We start from the raw sequence: 19399 nt of genomic DNA on the forward strand, positions 1-19399 counted from the left end.
CACCTCCCCTACTGAACCCTGTTCAACATAAATGCTGTGGAATGATTCCCCCCTATCCTTTCCCTACACCTTGAATTATCTTTCCCTGCAGTTCTAAATCCTTTTTTTAGCACAATGAAGTTTTTCCTAGCACTGTCCTTACACCTGCTGAAGTCTCTCCCTGCACTAAGCACAGTGGAAAACGGCAGAATTCAAGATGGCTGAGGCTATTTAAAGGGCTGTGACATCACAGGGCTGGCTGGCTGCTGATTGTCTGCATGCATGGCATTATGCGTGATCCCGCCTTCCCAGAGTTCCTTGCTCCATAACCACGAAGCGTGAGAAAATTCGGATTCGGTGCAAATTGAATTTTTCCTGAAATTCGAATCAAAATATATTCTGCAACTTCGATTCGCTCATCTCTAATGTATAAATATAAAAAATTGTATAAATATAAAAAATGGCCTGAAAATGAACCATATGCCATATACAATCGGCAAAATCCACAAACCGATTAACAAATCATGAACATGGTGAATACGGTACATAGACAAAGTAAATAGAATTAGTACATAAAATTGCATAGGAATAACAGAGACAATAAAGGAGATAATAAAAGCCCTTTAAGAGGTTAATTTCAAATGCCTCATTGAGACCGTGCGGATTGAGGCAGTTGAGTTTATACATACAGAACATCTCACGCCCTTTTAGTGTCTGAATGAAATTGCGACACTCTGGTTTAGCTTGTTCAATAGGCGTAATTGAAAAACCGGAAAACAGGCCCTGGTGGTGATCCGCAGCATGTCTAGAAACACTAGAAAGGGCAGTGAAGACAGAGAGGATGTAACTGGGGGTTGCAAGGAGGAGGAGCAAGAGGAATCCTGTGATCCCTGGCTCTGTGCCCCATGCTCTGTGCCTCCCTGCTCTTACCCCTTTGCTCTGTGCCTCCATGCTCTTTGCGCCCTGATATGTATCCCCATGATCGTCAGGGCAAGGAACCAAAAGGCCCCTTGTCCTGCCAGCACTAAACAGGATGCTCAATTATATCTGTGTCTCTTTACTTTGCTCCATTCAGATTTTCCTCAAATCTGACCAATATCCCTGTCCTAATCAAAGAAAAACGCCCCCACAACATGATGTTGCCACCACCATGCTTTACTGTAGGAATCATATTGAGAAGGTAAGGAGGAGTGCCTAGTTTCCTCCAGACATAACTCTTAGAATTAAGGCCAAAATGTTGGTTTCATCAAACCAGAAAATCTAGTGTTTAACAGTCTGAAAGTCCTTTAGGTGCTCTTGCAAACTCCAGGTGGGCTTTCATGTGTCTTTTACTGAGGAGAGGCATCTTTCTGGCCACTCTGCCATAAAGCTTAAATTATTGTACTGTGCACCAGATCTTTGGAGCTCAGCCAGAGTACTCATTGGGTTCTTACTCACCTCTCTTACAAAGACCCATCTCCCCTGATTATTTAGTTAGGTGGGATGACCAGCTCTGGGAAGAGTCCCGGTTGTTCCAAACTTCTTCCATTTAAGAAATATGGAGGCTACTGTTTTCTAGAGAATTTTCAGTGCAACAGAAATTTTTTACCCTTCTCCAGATACTGTATGTGCCCAAAAAATTCTGTCTCTGAGGTCCACAAGCAGTTTTATGCTCCTCGTGGCTTGGTTTTTGCTCTGATATGCCTTGTCAGCTGTGAGACCTTATATAGATAGGGGTGTGTCTTTAATCATGTCTAATCAACTGAATTTACCACAGGTGAAGTCAAATCAAAGTGTGGAACCATCTCAAAGATGATCAAGAGAAATCAGAGGTGCGCCATTTTCATTTTTCCTTGTCAATAAATTAGCAAATATCTCTAAAACTCTGTTTTTACTTGCTCATTATTGGGTATTTTGTAGATTGATGGGGAACACTTAATTTTTTTTAGCACTCTAACAAAATGTGAAAAAATATGAAAGGGTCTAAAGACTTTCAGAATGTATTATACAGCATTGTTTTATGCATTCAGTTACATGAAAATATTGAAAATATAAGGGCAAACCTGCTATTAATTCAGCAGTGCAGAATTGGCTGTTCTCCTAGAAGATGAATAAAAAGTTGCTCATATGACAAAATTCTGCCAGAATTCTGCCAGTCTATTTTTGTTGAAATAAATAAATGTTAAGAGCAATCATTTGATAAAACTGATTTTTGCTGTGACTATTAACTGTCTCATGTTCACTATGTAACATCCAAAATGAGCCAAATGTCCTGCTTTTCTCACATCTTTCTGTGGGGCAGTAAGAATTTCAGATTTACATAATGAATGCATATTCACGCCCACATTAATTCACACAATTTCACTTCTACCACAGGAAAAAAGGATGATGTTTGCAAATTACCAGGGAAATTCATTGTCAAAGGTCACTGTGCTATGTTTTGCATTTTAAGGTGTTTCCAATAGATAAGTAATACAGTTAGGGTTCAGCTGATAGAAGCTCACCTATTACTAGAATGTGTGACCGCTTCCTTGTAGCAGTGGCTTTATAATGGCAAGCAGGAGTTTGAATTAGCCTGACAGCATTTACTTAAAGGGAACCTGTCAACCATGTTCTGACATATGAAACCGAATGTACTTTAATATTTGTTTACCCTGATAGTTCCCAGCGATCGATCCATAATCTTCTCAGGACTAACCTGTCCTATTTTATCGCCCTATAAAGCTTTCCCGCTCATTTTCATAAATAATTCCTTCCCCTCACACCATCATAGCCTATTTCCCTCCCCCTAGACTTTGATTGACAGCCAATTTCTGCCCTTACTGCTTGCATTTATAAATGGCCTTGCGCCCAGCAGTTGTTTCGCGGCAAACTTTGCTCGTTCGCGGTTTGCCGAACAGGCGAACATATGGCAATGTCCGCCGGTGCCATATTCTTTTGCATTGTGTACAACTTTGACCCATAACACATCCATCAGGTGGGACAGGACAGCCAATTGAGACGTTTCAGCAAATGGACACACCCCTACCCAATAAATAAACCTGATCTGGGTGCCATTTTACATTCAGTCTTTTGCCAGAGTAGGGAGAGGTTGCTGTGTGGAGCAGGGGCAGACTGTTAGGGACACCAAACTCTAGCTAATAGGGCCAAAAAAGTCCTTTTAAAGACTGGTATAGGTGTGTTATGGATAGGTGTGACATACTGAGGGGTGTGATATACTTATAATATACTTTCTAACATAGAAAGTATATTATAGTGCATTTGTATTGTGTAGAAGTGTGTGCGGTTCTGCTGCAATACTGCAGCTATACAGAGAGACAAACACTATTGGCATAACTAATTGCAACTGGTGTGATATACCTATAATATACAGTACTTTTTATATAGTGCATTTGTATTGTGCAGCAGTTGCGTGCGGTTCTGCTGCGATACCGCAGCTATACAGAGGGACAAACACAAAAAAAAACTAATTGAAGCAGGGGTGTGATATACCTATAATATAATTTCTCTATAGTGCATTTGTATTGTGCAGCAGTTGTGTGCGGTTCTGTATTGATACCGCAGCCATACAGAGGGACAAACGCTATTGGAACAACTAATTGTAACTAATGTGATATACCAGTTTCCCCCCCAAAAAAAAAGATGGAGGAAGGGGTGTGATATACCTATCATATATTTTCTAAATAGTGCATTTGTATTGTGCAGCTGTTGTGTGCTGTTCTGCTGTGATACCGCAACTATACAGAGGGACAAATGCTATTGGAACAACTAATTGCAACTTCTGTGATATACCAGTTGCCCCCCAAAAAACTGATTGAGGCAGGGGTGTGATATACCTATAATATAATTTCTATATAATGCATTTGTATTGTGCAGCAGTTGTGTGCTATTCTGCTGTGATATCGCAGCTATGCAGAGGGACAAACGCAATTGAAACAACTAATTGCAACTGGTGTGATATACCACTGCCCCCCCCCAAAAAAAAAAAACTGATTGAGGCTGGGGTGTAATATACCTATAATATACTTTCTATATAGTGCATTTGTATTGTGCAGCAGTTGTGTGCCGTTCTGCTGAGATAATGCAGCTATACAGACAGACAAATGCTATTGGAACAACTAATTGCAACTGATGCGATATACGAGTTGCCCTCCAAAAAAACGGATTGAGGCAGGGGTGTGATATACCTATAATATAATTTCTAAATATAGTGCATTTGTATTGGGCAGCAGTTGTGTGCAGTTCTGCAGCGATACCGCAGCTATACAGAGGGACAAACGCTATTGGAGCAACTAGTTGCAACTGGTGTGATATTATAGGTGCCCCCCAAAAAACAGATTGAGGCAGGGGTGTGATATACCTATAATATCAGTTCTATATAGTGCATTTGTATTGTGCAGCAGTTATGTGCGGTTCTGCAGCGATACCGAAGCTATACAGAGGGACAAACGCTATTGGAGAGACTAATTGCAACTGTTGTGATATACTAGTTGCCCCCCAAAAAACGGATTGAGGCAGGGGTGTGATATACCTATTATATAATTTCTATATAGTGCATTTGTATTGTGCAGCAGTTGTGTGCGGTTCTGTTGTGATACCGCAGCTATACAGAGGGGCAAACGCTATTGGAATAAATAATTGCAACTGGTGTGATATACAAGTTGCCCCCCCAAAAAACTGATTGAGGTAGGGGTGTTATATACCTATAATATACTATCTATATAGTGCATTTGTATTGTGCAGCAGTTGAGTGCGGTTCTGCTGTGATACCGCAGCTATATAGAGGGGCAAATGCTATTGGAACAACTAATTGCCATTGGTGTGATATACCAGTTGCCCCCAAAAAAACTTATTAAGGCAGGGGTGTGATATACCAATAATATACTTTCTATATAGTGCATTTGTATTGTGCAGCAGTTGTGTGCAGTTCTGTTGTGATACCGCAGCTATACAGAGGGGCAAATGCTATTGGAATAAATAAATGCAACTGGTGTGAAATACCAGTTGCTCCCCCCCAAAAAATGATTGAGGCAGGGGTGTGTAATACCAATAATATGCTTTGTATATAGTGCATTTGTATTGTGCAGCAGTTGAGTGCGGTTCTGCTGTGATACCGCAGCTATATAGAGGTGCAAATGCTATTGGAACAATTATTTGCAACTGGTGTGATATACCAGTTGCCCCCAAAAAAACTGATTAAGGAAGGGGTTTGATATACCAATAATATAATTTCTATATAGTGCATTTGTATTGTGCAGCAGTTGTGTGCGGTTCTGCAGCGATACCGCAGCTATACAGAGAGACAAACGATATTGGAGCAACCAATTGCAACTGGTGTGATATACTAGCTGCCCCCAAAAAAACTGATTGAGGCAGGGGTATGATATACCTATTATATAATTTCTATATAGTGCATTTGTATTGTGCAGCAGTTGTGTGCAGTTCTGTTGTGATACCACAGCTATACAGAGGGGCAAATGCTATTGGAATAAATAAATGCAACTGGTGTGAAATACCAGTTGCCCCCTCCAAAAATGATTGAGGCAGGGGTGTGTAATACCTATAATATACTTTGTATATAGTGCATTTGTATTGTGCAGCAGTTGTGTATGATTCTGCTGAGATACCGCAGCTATACCGTGGGACAAACGTTATTGAAACAACTAATTGCAACTGGTGTGATATACCAGTTGTCCCACAAAAAAACTGATTGAGGCAGGGGTGTGATATAGCTATAATATACTTTCTATATAGTGCATTTGTATTGTGCAGCAGTTGTGTGCGGTTCTTCTGCAATACCGCAGCTATATAGAGGAACAAATGCTATTGGAACAACTAATTGCAACTGCTGTGATATACCAGTTGCCCCCCCCCCCCTCAAAAAAATAACTGATTGAGGCCGGGGTGTGAAATACTTATAATATACTTTCTATATAGTGCATTTGTATTGTGCAGCAGTTGTGTGCGGTTCTGCTGCGATACCACAGCTATATAGAGGGTCAAATGCTATTGGAACAACTAATTGCAACTGCTTTGATATACCAGTTGCTCCCCCCCAACAAAAAAAAACTGATTGAGGCAGGGGTGTGATATACCTATAATATACTTTCTTTATAGTGCATTTGTATTGTGCTGCATTTATGTGGCGTTCTGCTGAGATACCGCAGCTATATAGAGGGATAAACACTATTGGTGCAACTAATTTCAACTGTTGTGATATACCAGTTGCCCCCCAAAATGAACTGAATGAGGCAGGGGTGTTATATACCTATAATATACTTTCCATATAGTGCATTTGTATTGTGCAGCAGTTGTGTGCGGTTCTCTTGCAATACCATAGAGATATAGAGGGACAAATGCTATTGGAACAACTAATTGCAACTGGTGTGATATACCAGTTACCTCCCCAAAAAACTGATTGAGGCAGGGGTGTGATATACCTATTATATAATTTCTATATAGTGCATTTGTATTGTGCAGCAGTTGTGTGCGTTTCTGTTGTGATACCGCAGCTATACAGAGGGTCAAACGTTATTGCAATAAATAATCGCAACTGGTGTGATATACCAGTTGCCCCCAAAAAACTGATTGAGGCAGGGGTGTGATATACCTATAAAATACTTTCTATGTAGTACATTTGTATTGTGCAGCAGTTATGTGCGGTTCTGCTGCAATACCACAGCTATATATAGGGACAAATGCTATTGGAACAACTAATTGCAACTGCTGTGATATACCAGTTGCCCCCCCCCCACCAAAAAAATAATAATAAATTGATTGAGGCAGGGGTGTGATATACCTATAATATAATTTCTATATAATGCATTTGTATTGTGCTGCAGTTTTGTGCGGTTCAGCTGAGATACCGCAGCTATACAGAGGAACAAACGCTGTTGAAACAACTAATTGCAACTGGTTTGATATACAGATGCCCCCTCAAAAAAACGATTGAGGCAGGGGTGTGATATACCTATAATATACTTTCTACCGTATATAGTGCATTTGTATTGTGCAGCAGTTGTGTGCGCTTCTGCGGCGATACCACAGCTATATAGTGGGACAAATGCTATTGGAAAAACTAATTGCAACTGCTGTGATATACCAGTTGCCCCCCCCCCCCAAAAAGAAAAATGCTGATTGAGGCAGGGGTGTGATATACCTATAGTATAATTTCTATATAGTGCATTTGTATTGTGCAGCAGTTGTGTGCCGTTCTGCTGCGATACAGTAGCTATATAGAGGGACAATTGCTATTGGAACAACTAATTGCAACTGGTGTGATATACCTGTTGCCCCCCAAAAAACTGATTAGGGTGTTTGACATACCTGCTTCCAGCAAATATTTATTAAGGGGTTCTATATACCTGCTTCCACAAATACATTTCTTCTATAGGGACTTTGTCACAGTGTCATTTTGAAAATGATAGGCAGAAGAAGAGGCATGCCAATCCGCGAGGGTGGTAGGGGTCAGGCAGGTGCACCAGGCCGGAGCCTAAGTGGGAAGTTGGAAAGGGTGCGTGCGATTACGTCAAAGGATGCACCAGAGTTGGTTGAGTGGCTCACTCAGCCTTCCGCTTCTGCACCCTCCTCATCCTCTGTATCTGCACCCTCCTCACTCTTTGCTGTGTGCATCACCAAAGACACCACTATCATAGCCTCTCCACTCTAGGCAGAGGAATTATTTTCCCAGACCTTACCGATGCGCAGCCATTCTTGGCATCAGGTGAGGAAGAGGAGGTAGCAACGGCCACCACCCAGCGGTCTGACGACAGTTCCCAGATCAGCCCAAGGACAGAGGTCCCCGTTGTTGCTGCCTACTCCGATATCTCTAATGTCAGCGGTGGTGAAGGTGACGATGATGACATGTCGATGGATGTGACGTTTTTGCCCACAAGAGAAGAAGAGGAGGGGAGTTCAGAGGGAGATGCAGAGCAGCAGATAGGAGGTAGAAGTAGGAGAAGCAGGCAGAACTTTCAGTGCACAGGAGGCAAAAAGCAGACTGCAAATGTATCTGGAGCGAGCCATCCACCATGCACGGTCACATCTGGCGCTCCCAGGAAGCACATGGCTCCGCAGTGTAAGCTTTTTTTAACGTGTCCGCTGCTGACAATAGTGTTGCCATCGGCAGCCTGTGCTGTCAATGCATAATTTGCGGTAAGCCCAACACTCACCTAGGGACGACTGCCTTATGAAGGCACCTGGCCTTCAATGAACGAGCCCAATGGGAGTAACACCGTCAGAACCCACAAAGCCACACTCCCAGCGCTACACAACCTGCCTCTTCTCCTTCTCCTCCTCTCTCCTTTCATTTGTCCTCCACTCCACCTTCAACCGTGCCATCGTCGTGTTCATCTGGCAAAAGGCAGGCTTCCGTGGCCCAAATGTTTGAACGTAAAAAGTTGATGATGCCGGATAACCCTCTTGCCCAACGGCTGACAGCTGGCTTGTCGGTACTGCTAGCCCACTAACTACTGCCATATAAACTGGTGGACTCGGAGGCCTTTAGAAAATTTGTGGCCATTGGCACACCGCAATGGAAGGTCCCCGGAAGGAAATATTTCTCCCAGAAGGGCATCCCAAAGCTATATGGCCATGTTAAGCGGCAAATAAATGTATCTCTGGCACACAGTGTTGGTGCCAAGATACATCTGACCATTTGACCATAGACACGTGGTTTAGCAAACACAGGCAGGGAAGGTACATAACTTTTACTGCCCACTGGGTGAACCTTCTGACATCTGTCAAGCATGCAACCCGTGGCACTCGTGTGGATTTGGTGTTACCGCTATGAATTGCATGCAGGCCTGCCTCTTCTTCCCCTCCTCCTACTCCATACTCTGTCTCCTCCTCGGCTGACTCTTCCTTTTCCACTGCTACCGCCTCTTTCGCTGCACCCCCCCCCCCCCCAGCTCCCCAGAACCTATTTGACGTGCCAGGTGAGACTTTGCCATGCTGTGCTACGGCTGTTATGCCTGGAAGCCAAGAGCCACATTAATCCTCCACTCCTTTCAGCTCTGCGGTCACAGGCCGATCAGTGGCTAACCCCGCTCAATTTGAGTTGGCAAAGTGGTGTGCGACAACGGCGCCAATCTGCTGAGCGTGCTGAAACAGGGCAAAATGATACACGTGCCATGCATGGCACACATCCTGAACTTAGTCGTGCAGCTTTTTTTTGCCAAATACCCCGTGGTCCAGGACGTTTTGTGGCAAGCCAAGAAAATCTCTGGCCATTTTAGAAGATCTTACACGGCCATGGCACGCCTTGTTGACGTTCAGCGGCGACACCACTTGCCCATCAGATGTCTGATTTGTGACTTCCCAACGTGCTGAAACTCAACCTTGTATATGTTTGATAGGTTGCTCCAACAGAAACATGCCGTTAACAACTACCAGTATGAACTCTGCGGCAGGACAGGTTCTGTGAGCTTGTTTTATTTTCACCGTGCCACTGGTTGCTCATGCACGACGTATGCAGACTTCTGCGGCCATTAGATGAGATCACCAAACTGGTCAGTCGCAGCCAGGGTGCCTTCAGTGACATTGTACCTTATGCCTTCTTTCTGAAGCGTGGATTGCATCGTGTCATTGATCAAACCGTCGAGGAGCAGGAGTAGGAAAATGAGGAAGTCACAATGCTGAATGAATTCCCAGGGGAGGCTACTCCACCTGAGTCAAGTCAGCAGGAGTCTGAAGAGGAGTCAGAGGAGGATGGTGCCTGGGTGGAGGAGGAGCAAGAAGAGCAGGCTTTAAACTTTTCTGGGATCCCTGGTGTTGTCCGTGTATGGGGGGAGGAGACTGAGGACGACATTCTGCTGGGCGATGAGCAGGAGCTAGGCCGCTCCACCACTTCCAATTTAGTGCAAATGGAGGCCTTCATGCTCCAGTGTTTGAAGAGGGACCCCAGTATAAAAAGCATAAAGGGCAAGGACTAGTACTGGGTGGCAACGTACTTAGACCCCGGGTACAAACACAAAATGGTGGACATGTTACTAGCATCACAGAGGGCTGTCAGAATGCAGCATTTCCAGGCCTTGCTTCGAGAAATTCTGCATTCTGCTGTTGCAGGCTCTAGCAGTGAAATTTCCACCCACAGAGAAACAGTTGGGGTTGCCAATTCTATTGCGCATGCAAGAAGAGGGAGGTTTGAAGATGTGTTGGTCACTTCGGATATGAGATCATTCTTGCAGCCAACCCATCCACAGCTGCAGTGAGGGATCGGATTAGTAAGCATAAATCGGATATTAGAACTAAAAAACTGATGTTACCAGTTCCCAATCATTTTGATAAATTCAAACATACTGTTGCACAATTGTGATTTCAAGTATTAGAGCAGGTGAAGAGTCCAAGGAGAGGGGGTGATATCAAAAGACTTCTCCTCAAAAGAGAGGCCTTTTGGATACACACCCTTGATACATTGCACCCAAGGGGGTTGAACAGAGACTATGAGGTCATGCATTTTTGATGTTTTCATATAAATAAATATTTAATATACTTTTTATGTATCCCTTCTAGACTTCTGCCTTGTGATGAAAAGATGTTTAGATTCTCCAATAAGGTAGAAATAATCTCTACCAAATGTCGCTTTGTTTCATTTTGTTTCTGTTTTGTTATCTGATTGATAAGTTTATAAGCACCACCCACTAAAAAAGGTGGAGACGTCCCTGTGGGCGGCACTAGACCTATATATAGTCTGTGATATCTTTTGTTGGATGTACCCATTGAGAAAGGCTTGCATGCCGAAACGCGTCCTGGTTATAGGACATTTTCTTTTCTGAATGAAATAAAAGAAACCTACTTGTAAAAGACACCGCTGCTGGGATTTACCATTTCACCAAAACTCATGGTGGCTGGATATTTGCTACTGGCACATTGCCTACAGTGGTGGAATGTTCATAGTTATGGCTTCAGACAAGCAAACATGGCAAGTGGTCTCTGGACACAAAGTGCAGCAACTGTTAGTTCAATGAAAGTTGCATTTTGTTATGTTTGTTGAGGTGATGTGGTCCACAGGCATTTTTTAATTTGGGATAGAATTGTATTTTAGATAGAAATTACAACAAGCAGTAGAAAGGATCCAGCAGGCTTGTCTAAAAAACCATTACTATAATTTGGATACAGAAGTGTGAAAGTCAACTCAGGCCACTTACACAATAGTGAAGTAACGGCCAAACGGTGAGAGAGCCGCTCATAGGGTAAGTAAATCGAGGTACAACAGTTTCCTTCAAAGAGCTGGTGGATACAATAGACTCACCTGTTTTGGTTGCACCGGAGTTGAATGCAACCATATTGCAGGTGGGCTGTAAGGTATAAAAGTTGCAGGTCGGTGCTGCCAGATGTGTCAGGAGACCCCTTGGGGCGAAGGCCAGGTCGCCACTCGGGTATATATATAGGAAAACGTATCTCAGCTTGTCACTAAGAAATGATCCAGCTGATAGACGATCATAAGGCGCAATTACCACAACCCGGTACAGGATACATCAAAATTTATTATGAGACGTAAACATAAATTTTGATGTATCCTGTACCGGGTTGTGGCAATTGCGCCTTATGATCGTCTATCAGCTGGATCACTTCTTAGTGACAAGCTGAGATACGTTTTCCTACTTACACAATAGTGGCAGGGGTGTCCAGCAGGTAATCTCCCTGCCATAATTTTGCTGCTGCTAGAGAACGCTTATGTCTGGTAATCCAGGCCCATTTTCCTTTATGTGGTGGCGCCAGATTGGCAGCCACAGCATCGTCAACATGTCTATAGTAGGACAGAGTAATATTAATAATTTTCAAAGTTTAAGCCTGAGTTCACAACAGCGTTCTGCCTTTTCTGTTCTCTTAATGCGTTATAGTGGCCGGAAAATGGAAAGGACGGAATCTGCATAAAACTGAGCCAAACGGAGCCTAGGGACCCCATAGACTGTAAAAGGCTGCGTTTGGTTTACGCTCTGAAGATGATTTGGGAGCGGAGACAAAAGTAGTGCATGCAGGATTTTTTTATCTGCTTAAAAACACTTCCACTGGCTGAGAAACTAACGCACCCCATTTTAGTCTATGGGGCTCGTGGGCTCTGTTCCGCTCAGTTATGTGCCAAATCCATCCTTTCAGTTTTCCTGCTTCTAGAATGGAGTTGGAGAACTGACAGGCCAAACGCTGATTTGAACTTACTGAGGTCCCCTCTTGACATGTTTGCTATGCTTCTTTTGGAGAAGCAGTCCAGGACTGTTGTAGTCAATGTTGCATAAGTGGATTTACCTCTGCAAGGGTGCCATAGCGTAACTTTTGGTCTGGCCAGAAAGTCACCAAATGGGCCACACAGCTGAAGTCCCGTTCTTTGTTGAAAATTTTATTAAAGATATTTTATGGGTTAATTGTTTAAATTGGCTATGTATATTCTTATGTTTGCCCAAATGCTTTTGGATGGAATTATCCAATGTAAATGTGTTTCTTTGTTTAAACCCAAAAAACAAAAAATATTTAATTTGGTTCCTCAAAAACTGTATTTTATTAGATTTTTCTTAAAATGTGAAATAACGGTTAATTATATTAGACAAATATAAATGTGAAAAGTTTGACTATACACAAAACAATCAAAAAATATTAGTCATAAAATATTTTCACATAGACAAATCAAACCAACATTAGATATAAACTGTACTGTTTCAAATTAATATTGATACATAATGTTCAAAAAATCTTACAATTTAAAAAAAAAAAATGTGTAACACTATCACATTGCGAACATGGTGAATGTCAACCAAAGATAAAATTTCAAGGCTATTATCTATAAAATTATCTAACAAAAGATACACTAAGAAAAATTAACACATCAATGTATAATATTTATTAATCCAAAAAATGATTGGGTAATTTCACATCTAACAACATAACCATCATAATTTCCTTCTGCAAGTTGTATACCTTGAATACTTATTTCCTCTCGTAGATTTTCAGCAATATCAATTGATAATTTAAATTTGTTGGCTAAGTTGTGTAATATACAACAAGCGTCAATAATTTTGCACACAAAAGTGCACCACCGGTCATATCCAAACAACGAAATCTACTTTTTAAAACACCAAAAACTCTTTCAATCATTCCCCTTGTTTTTTTAGGTGCTTTGTTGAATCTTTTTTCTGCTTCCGAAGTTGGATTTAAATATGGCGTCAATAGCCATGTTTTCAGGCTGTATCCATTGTCTCCTTTTGAAAAAATAAATATCCAATAATGTGTATTATCAAATACATTGCGAACTTTAATTTTAAAACTATATATAATTTTTTTATTTTCTAAAATTAATATTTAAAAAAAAATAAAACAAGATTAATATTAATGAGCTAAGATACATATGTTGCCAAACATAATTTATAAAAAAATATCTTAAAACTAAAATTTATCTAAACTTAAAATTTTTATAAAATTCATAAAATAAAAAAAAATAGTGAAATGTTAAAAACAAATTCATAAAAAATACATTACCCAATAATAAGCCATTTCCAAAATCACCATCCATGAACTCTGTTGCGTCATATGTGCTTCCTGGAAACTTGGCAACAACATCAGTGATCTCCATATTGGGGCCACAACACATTTGTACATTAATAGAGTGGAACATTTTACGATTGCGGTAGATCATCTCCACATCACTGGGTGGTATAAGAGCAACGTGAGTGCAGTCTATTAATGATATTATGTTTGGAAATCCAGCCTTGAGAAAGAAATCTTCTTTGAATTTTAAAATTTCCCCAGGTGACCTTGGAAAGTGAATATATGTTTTTCACACAGAAATAATAGCCTTTATAACTTGGTGGAGTATTCTGGAAAATGTTGCCTGACTGAATCCAAAATGACCACCAATACAGTGTTGGAAGTTTCATGTGGCCAAAAAATGCAACACAGATAATAGTTTCAGTTTCCCACTGATAGCTTGGGATCTATTTGATGTGTTGTTTATGATACGTTTAATTTTGTCATAAAGTTCATAAAAAGCTTCTTCATTTAATCTGAAGGTTTTCTGAAAATTATCAACCGGTGTTGAATATAAAGCAAATCTGTTTCAAAAACGTATTTTTTTTCATAATCTGGGGATAATTATTTTTCCACACTGTAGATTGAGATACCTTTGTAACAGTAGAACATCCATTACAATATAGCCTGTGTGTGGTTAACAAAAAAAATATATAATTATTATAAATAAAAAACTGAAACAAAAACGATTAAATACGTTTCACACAAAATTCAAAACACAAAACACAGTGTAATACAGTAAGGGAACACAGTCCCGACTAATTGCATTAATGGGCACTGTATATATACATTAGCCAAGCGGTTACATGGAAGCTGATTTGTGTGCATAAGTGACAAAATACAGTGTAGTCTGTGCTACTTTTAGTGCAAAAAAATAAATAAAAAATGGACGACACAGGCGCCTGATTTCCAACACAAACAGGGACAGCTTGATGAGTTGAGCTCTGCCTGGACTCAATTCAATTTAGTGGGTCCGGTCAATATGCCAGAGACTTGAGGATGTAGGTGGCGGACCAAAGCACCACCTGCTCCAAGAGGCCAAGTAACATATTATGCAGGCACAATAGAGGTAATAACGTGGTTCTTGATTTAAGTGGAAAATTCAAAGTTTGAAGTACCTGACATTAGGACACAGCGAATGTCAGTTACAATAGCACTAAAAGTAAGGCTATTCTCACACCTGCGTTAGGTGGGGTTCTGTCTGGTATCTGCACAGACGGAACCGCACCTATAATGTACACAATTGTATCCGTTCAGAACGTGTCTGTTTGCATTACCATGACCAAAAAAGCTATCTAAAAAAAGATTTTGTAAAATTTTTCAAGATCATGCAAACTAATCAGTTTTGACTTACACTGAAACTCAATGGGAGGCGGATCTGTTTCCAATTGCACCATATTGTGTCTGTAAAAACGGATCCGTCCCCATTAACTTACATTGTAAGTCAGGACGGATCCGTTTGGCTCAGCATCGTTCGGCGGACATCAAAATGCTGCAAACAGCGTTTTGGTGTCCGCATCCAGAGCGGAATGGGGGCTGAACGGAGGCAAACTGATGCCTTCTAAACGGATACTTATCCATTCAGAATGCATTGGGGTTAAACTGATCCATTTAGAACAGCTTGCGAGCGCCCTGAAACGGATCTCACAAGGGGACCCAGAAAAGCCAGTGTGAAAGTAGCCTAAGGGCACAGAAAACCTTTAAAATGTGTCATGGACCCTGGGGGGGACACTCAAGGAGATGAGATTGGTGTTGCCCATCAAGGCAACACATAGACCCCCTTCCATGTACAGGAGCAGAGAGGAAAATCAGGACAGACAAGAACACACACACCCATCCATAACAGAACAAGGCTAACCCAAAAACTGGAACAAAGCATGTAATACAGACATAGGCATGGCATACAAATATGGACATAATGCCATATTGCAGAACAAGGAGGCACATTGAGACATAGATGGTCGGACCCATTGGAAAGCAATAAAGTGAAAACCTTTAAAGACCATACAAAAACATAAACAAGACAGAGCAGAAGGGTGAAACACACACGGCACTGACAGACTGACCCACAGCAAAGCACACACTGAAGGTGAAGGCTAATGTGCGCACCTGAGAGGACACAACCACTTAAAGGGGTTGTCTGTAATAGGGAACATTGCTATAATAATCCAAGTGTGGAATACACATTACATAAAAGCATGTAAACTTTTGCACAGATTTCAGCACCCCCGTTTTCAAATTTGAAATTCATAGCTGAAAGTTAATGGTTTCTACTCCACAGTGATGTACCGGGTCCCTTGCAGGTAAGCAAAGCTTCCTCTTCCGCTGCTCAGGTAGCCGTGTGTCGTCACTGGCTGCATAAGTAATTTTTGCAAAGTTGATTAAGGGGCGGAAACTAGGCTGGCCAACATTGCACTAAACTTCACCCCTCCAGTCCGGTGATGTCAACGGCCAAGGAGCTTTAGAATAAATGGGGGTGAATATTGATGAGGTGGCGAAGTTACAGCGGAGCAGAGAGAGACAGCTTTAGCCACCTGATGCTGCGCTGTCCCAGGACCCACAAGCCAGTGCAGCCGCAAGTTAGGGAAAGATAATCAGATATCTAATCAATGAGTGGGGGAACGTTGGAGCCGCATTGAAATGTTTTAAAATAGCTTTATTTATATGGTTGTTCATTTTTTTAGATGTACATTGTGAGTACACGTGTGTTTTCCAAAAACATCTGGTGCAGCACAACCCCTTAAAGTTACTAGTGGAAGATAACCACTTTAGGATCTAACAGGGAGGTAGGCAAACATTTTAAACATAATATGAAAACCCAGCTACAGGACAGCACATAAGCCACGAGTAACCTTGAAACCATCCATAAATACACAAGGAGATGTGATTTGCAAAATGAGAGAAAAGTACATGGATTGTGCACCACTATGGCAAATCCCCAGCAGGCTGCTACATGCCACATTCAACATAGACACAGATGAAAAGAGACAATTTTACCAACAATATTTACTTTAAAGAAAAAAACATAAACAAAGTCCAATTTAAGCTAAAATTAGACTTTTCTGGCTGCTCATCCCTATCATCTGCTAGCAAGCATGCATCTAAATTCACTTTAGTGTTGGCCGTGTTTAGTCGAAAATGGCTCATACATAATAAGCAGTAATGTTTATATACATTGGAAGTAATGCATGATAATTCCAAGCTCTTCTACACAGCCCCTTTGAAGTTAAATGGGGACCGAATCAGTGCAGGTGGATAGGGTCCACATCACAGAACTTGCTTAGAAAACTCACGCGTTTGAACGGGTGCTAAATGTCTATATCTCACGTTGTCAGCCATCCATATTATGTAAAGTTAAGGAAGCCACACCAAACTTCCTTGTGGAAAATCATTTGAACCAGTTTGCCCAAATCCACATAAATTACACTGTAAAGTACAAAATTTACCTACCAATTGAAAGGTCAAATACAGATAGCAAACAGACTTGTTTTTCCAATAAAATACCTGGGTTGCAACGCACGCTAAAGTCCAGACACATGCATAGACCCCCACAGAAAGCCACAAGCCAAACAATCAATCCATCTAACTAGCAAGCTAGGATTGGCTAATGGGGTTTATACTCCTCACTAATTACATGGATCTGCACCTGCGTGGTGAATGACTCTGCGCTCCACCAAACAGGTGTATATCGGGTAAGTAATCACCCCTCAGTAACTGTCCTCTGGTACACATCCAATTTTCGATTCAAAATATCACCAACAGTTGCTATTGACACTGTTGTCTCACCAGGCTTTTTTTTATTTTTATTTAGTGTATTTGTTGCATTTTTTATTGTTACAAAAACATACTGAATTGTGTTTAAGTTGACTTTAGATATACATTTCTCATTAAACCATATTAATTGACCATTTTGACAAAACTTGTCACCACAGTAACTACTCTAAACTGTCCTCAGTGATTGTGTGAACTGTTTGGATTTGAATCTTACTGTCCAAACCACAGATTTAGAAAAGCATTGTGCGACTTTTAAAAAAAACAAAACAAGCCAGGACCAATCAGAAGGCTTATTATTGCTAAGTTGCACTGGGAGTTAATTGAATGATGCAGCAAAGACACAGCCCAGTGGCAAAGCTGAAGAGAGGTTGTTGCTGGTAAGTTTGCTTACATGTGAGATGTATTTATGTATTGAACACTGATCAAAGTACCTGATAAAACAAAGGCCTCATGCACACGGCCGTGTTCCGTGGCCGAGAGCGGTCCGTGGTAACCCGACCGGGATTCCTGCTGACAGCAGGAGCGCACGGCGTCATTGGTTGCTATGACGCCGTGCGCTTCATGCCGCCGCTGCTGTACAGTGATACACTCGTATAGATCTATACGAGTGTATCACTGCACAGCAGCGGCGGCATGAAGCGCACGGCGTCATAGCAACCAATGACGCCGTGCGCTCCTGCTGTCAGCAGGAATCCCGGCCGGGTTACCACGGACCGCTCTCAGCCGCGGAACACGGCCGTATGCTTGAGGCCAAAAGCTGATAATTTACCACAAGAATAAAGGTCCAGGAAGTAGTGTGGTCAACATGTCGAGAAGACTGAGTGCATTCAGCAATAATAAACAAATATTTAATTCAATGGGGTTTAAAATCCTGTTAAAAGGCGTGAACAAACACACAGCTTAGGCTAATTTCACACTTGTGGAAGGTTGTCCATGGAAAAAAATTCGGACTTTGGAACTGGACACCGGATATCCCAATCTGGATGCGACAGACCAAATTTTCGAGACACATCCGGATGAGGATCGGTCTTACCAATGCGTTACAAGAACGGATCAATCTCTCCGCTTGTCATGTAGACAGACGGATCTGTCTTGGTTCATTTTACAAAATTTAACAGGTCTGCTCATGCACATACTCAAAAGAAAAATCTGTCATTGTGGAAATTTGGATGCTGGATCTGGCAGTACTACATTTTTAGGGGAACAAATGCCGAAACCCCCATTCAGGCAAGTCTACAGTTTTTAGCACCAGAGATAAAACAGTCGCATGAACTGAAAACATCCTTGTGCATTCTGAACAGATTACTCTCCATTCAGAATGCAAGGGGATATGCCTGAGCAGTTCTTTTTCAGTATTGAGCCACTGTGACGGAACTCTATGCTGGGCAAGATAAACATTATTGTGACAGTTTAGGCTACTTTCACACTGGCGTTTCTGGGTCCGCAGGGGAGATCCGTTTCAGGGCTCTCACTAGCGGCCCAAAACGGTTCAGTTTAGCCCCAATGCATTTAGAATGGATAAGGAGCCACTCAGAATGCATCTGTTTGCCTCCAAACAGTCTCCATTCCACTCTGGAGGCAGACAACAAAAAGGTGCTTGTAGCGTTTGGATGTCCGTCTAACGAAACTGATCCAAACGGATCCGCCCAGACTTACAATGTAAGTCAATGTGGACGGATACATTTACAATGACACTATATGGTGCAATTGAAAACAGACCAGGCTCCAATTGGCTTTCTGTGTAAGTCAAAACTGATCCGTTTGACTTCTCTTGAACCAAATTTATAAATTGATAATATTTTAAAAGTAATATAATTTTTCAAAAATGGAAATGCAAACAGATCCGTTCTGAATGGATACAAGTGTTTGCATTATAGGTGCGGATCCGTCTGTGCAGATCCCAGACGGATCCACACTTAATGCAAGTGTGAAAGTACAGTGTTTTTTAACCTTAGATTTTATGGCTTATTACAACATTAATGTAGTCTATTCTTTGTAATATGTAAAACATTTTATTATATTTTCTTTTTTTTTATGTTTTCAAAGAGAATACTTTTGCAAAATTTGCAAGCAGGTACAGTATTCCAAAATGATTAAGAGTTGTAAAAAATCCAAGACATCCAAATACAGTTTTTCAACTTAATTTTAC

The 19399-nt window shown here is 41.4% G+C and overlaps 1 long non-coding RNA gene across 1 annotated transcript; it reads left to right on the forward strand.

The window, feature by feature from the left end:
* Nucleotides 1-3026: 3026 nt before the first annotated feature.
* Nucleotides 3027-18654, forward strand: LOC120993515. The gene is made up of 3 exons (XR_005777288.1): nucleotides 3027-3038; nucleotides 9116-9117; nucleotides 18503-18654. It is a non-coding gene; the product is annotated as an uncharacterized LOC120993515 (long non-coding RNA).
* The last annotated feature ends 745 nt before the right edge of the window (nucleotides 18655-19399 follow it).

Source organism: Bufo bufo, chromosome 3, assembly GCF_905171765.1.
Source record: "Bufo bufo chromosome 3, aBufBuf1.1, whole genome shotgun sequence".
NCBI lineage: Eukaryota > Metazoa > Chordata > Amphibia > Anura > Bufonidae > Bufo > Bufo bufo.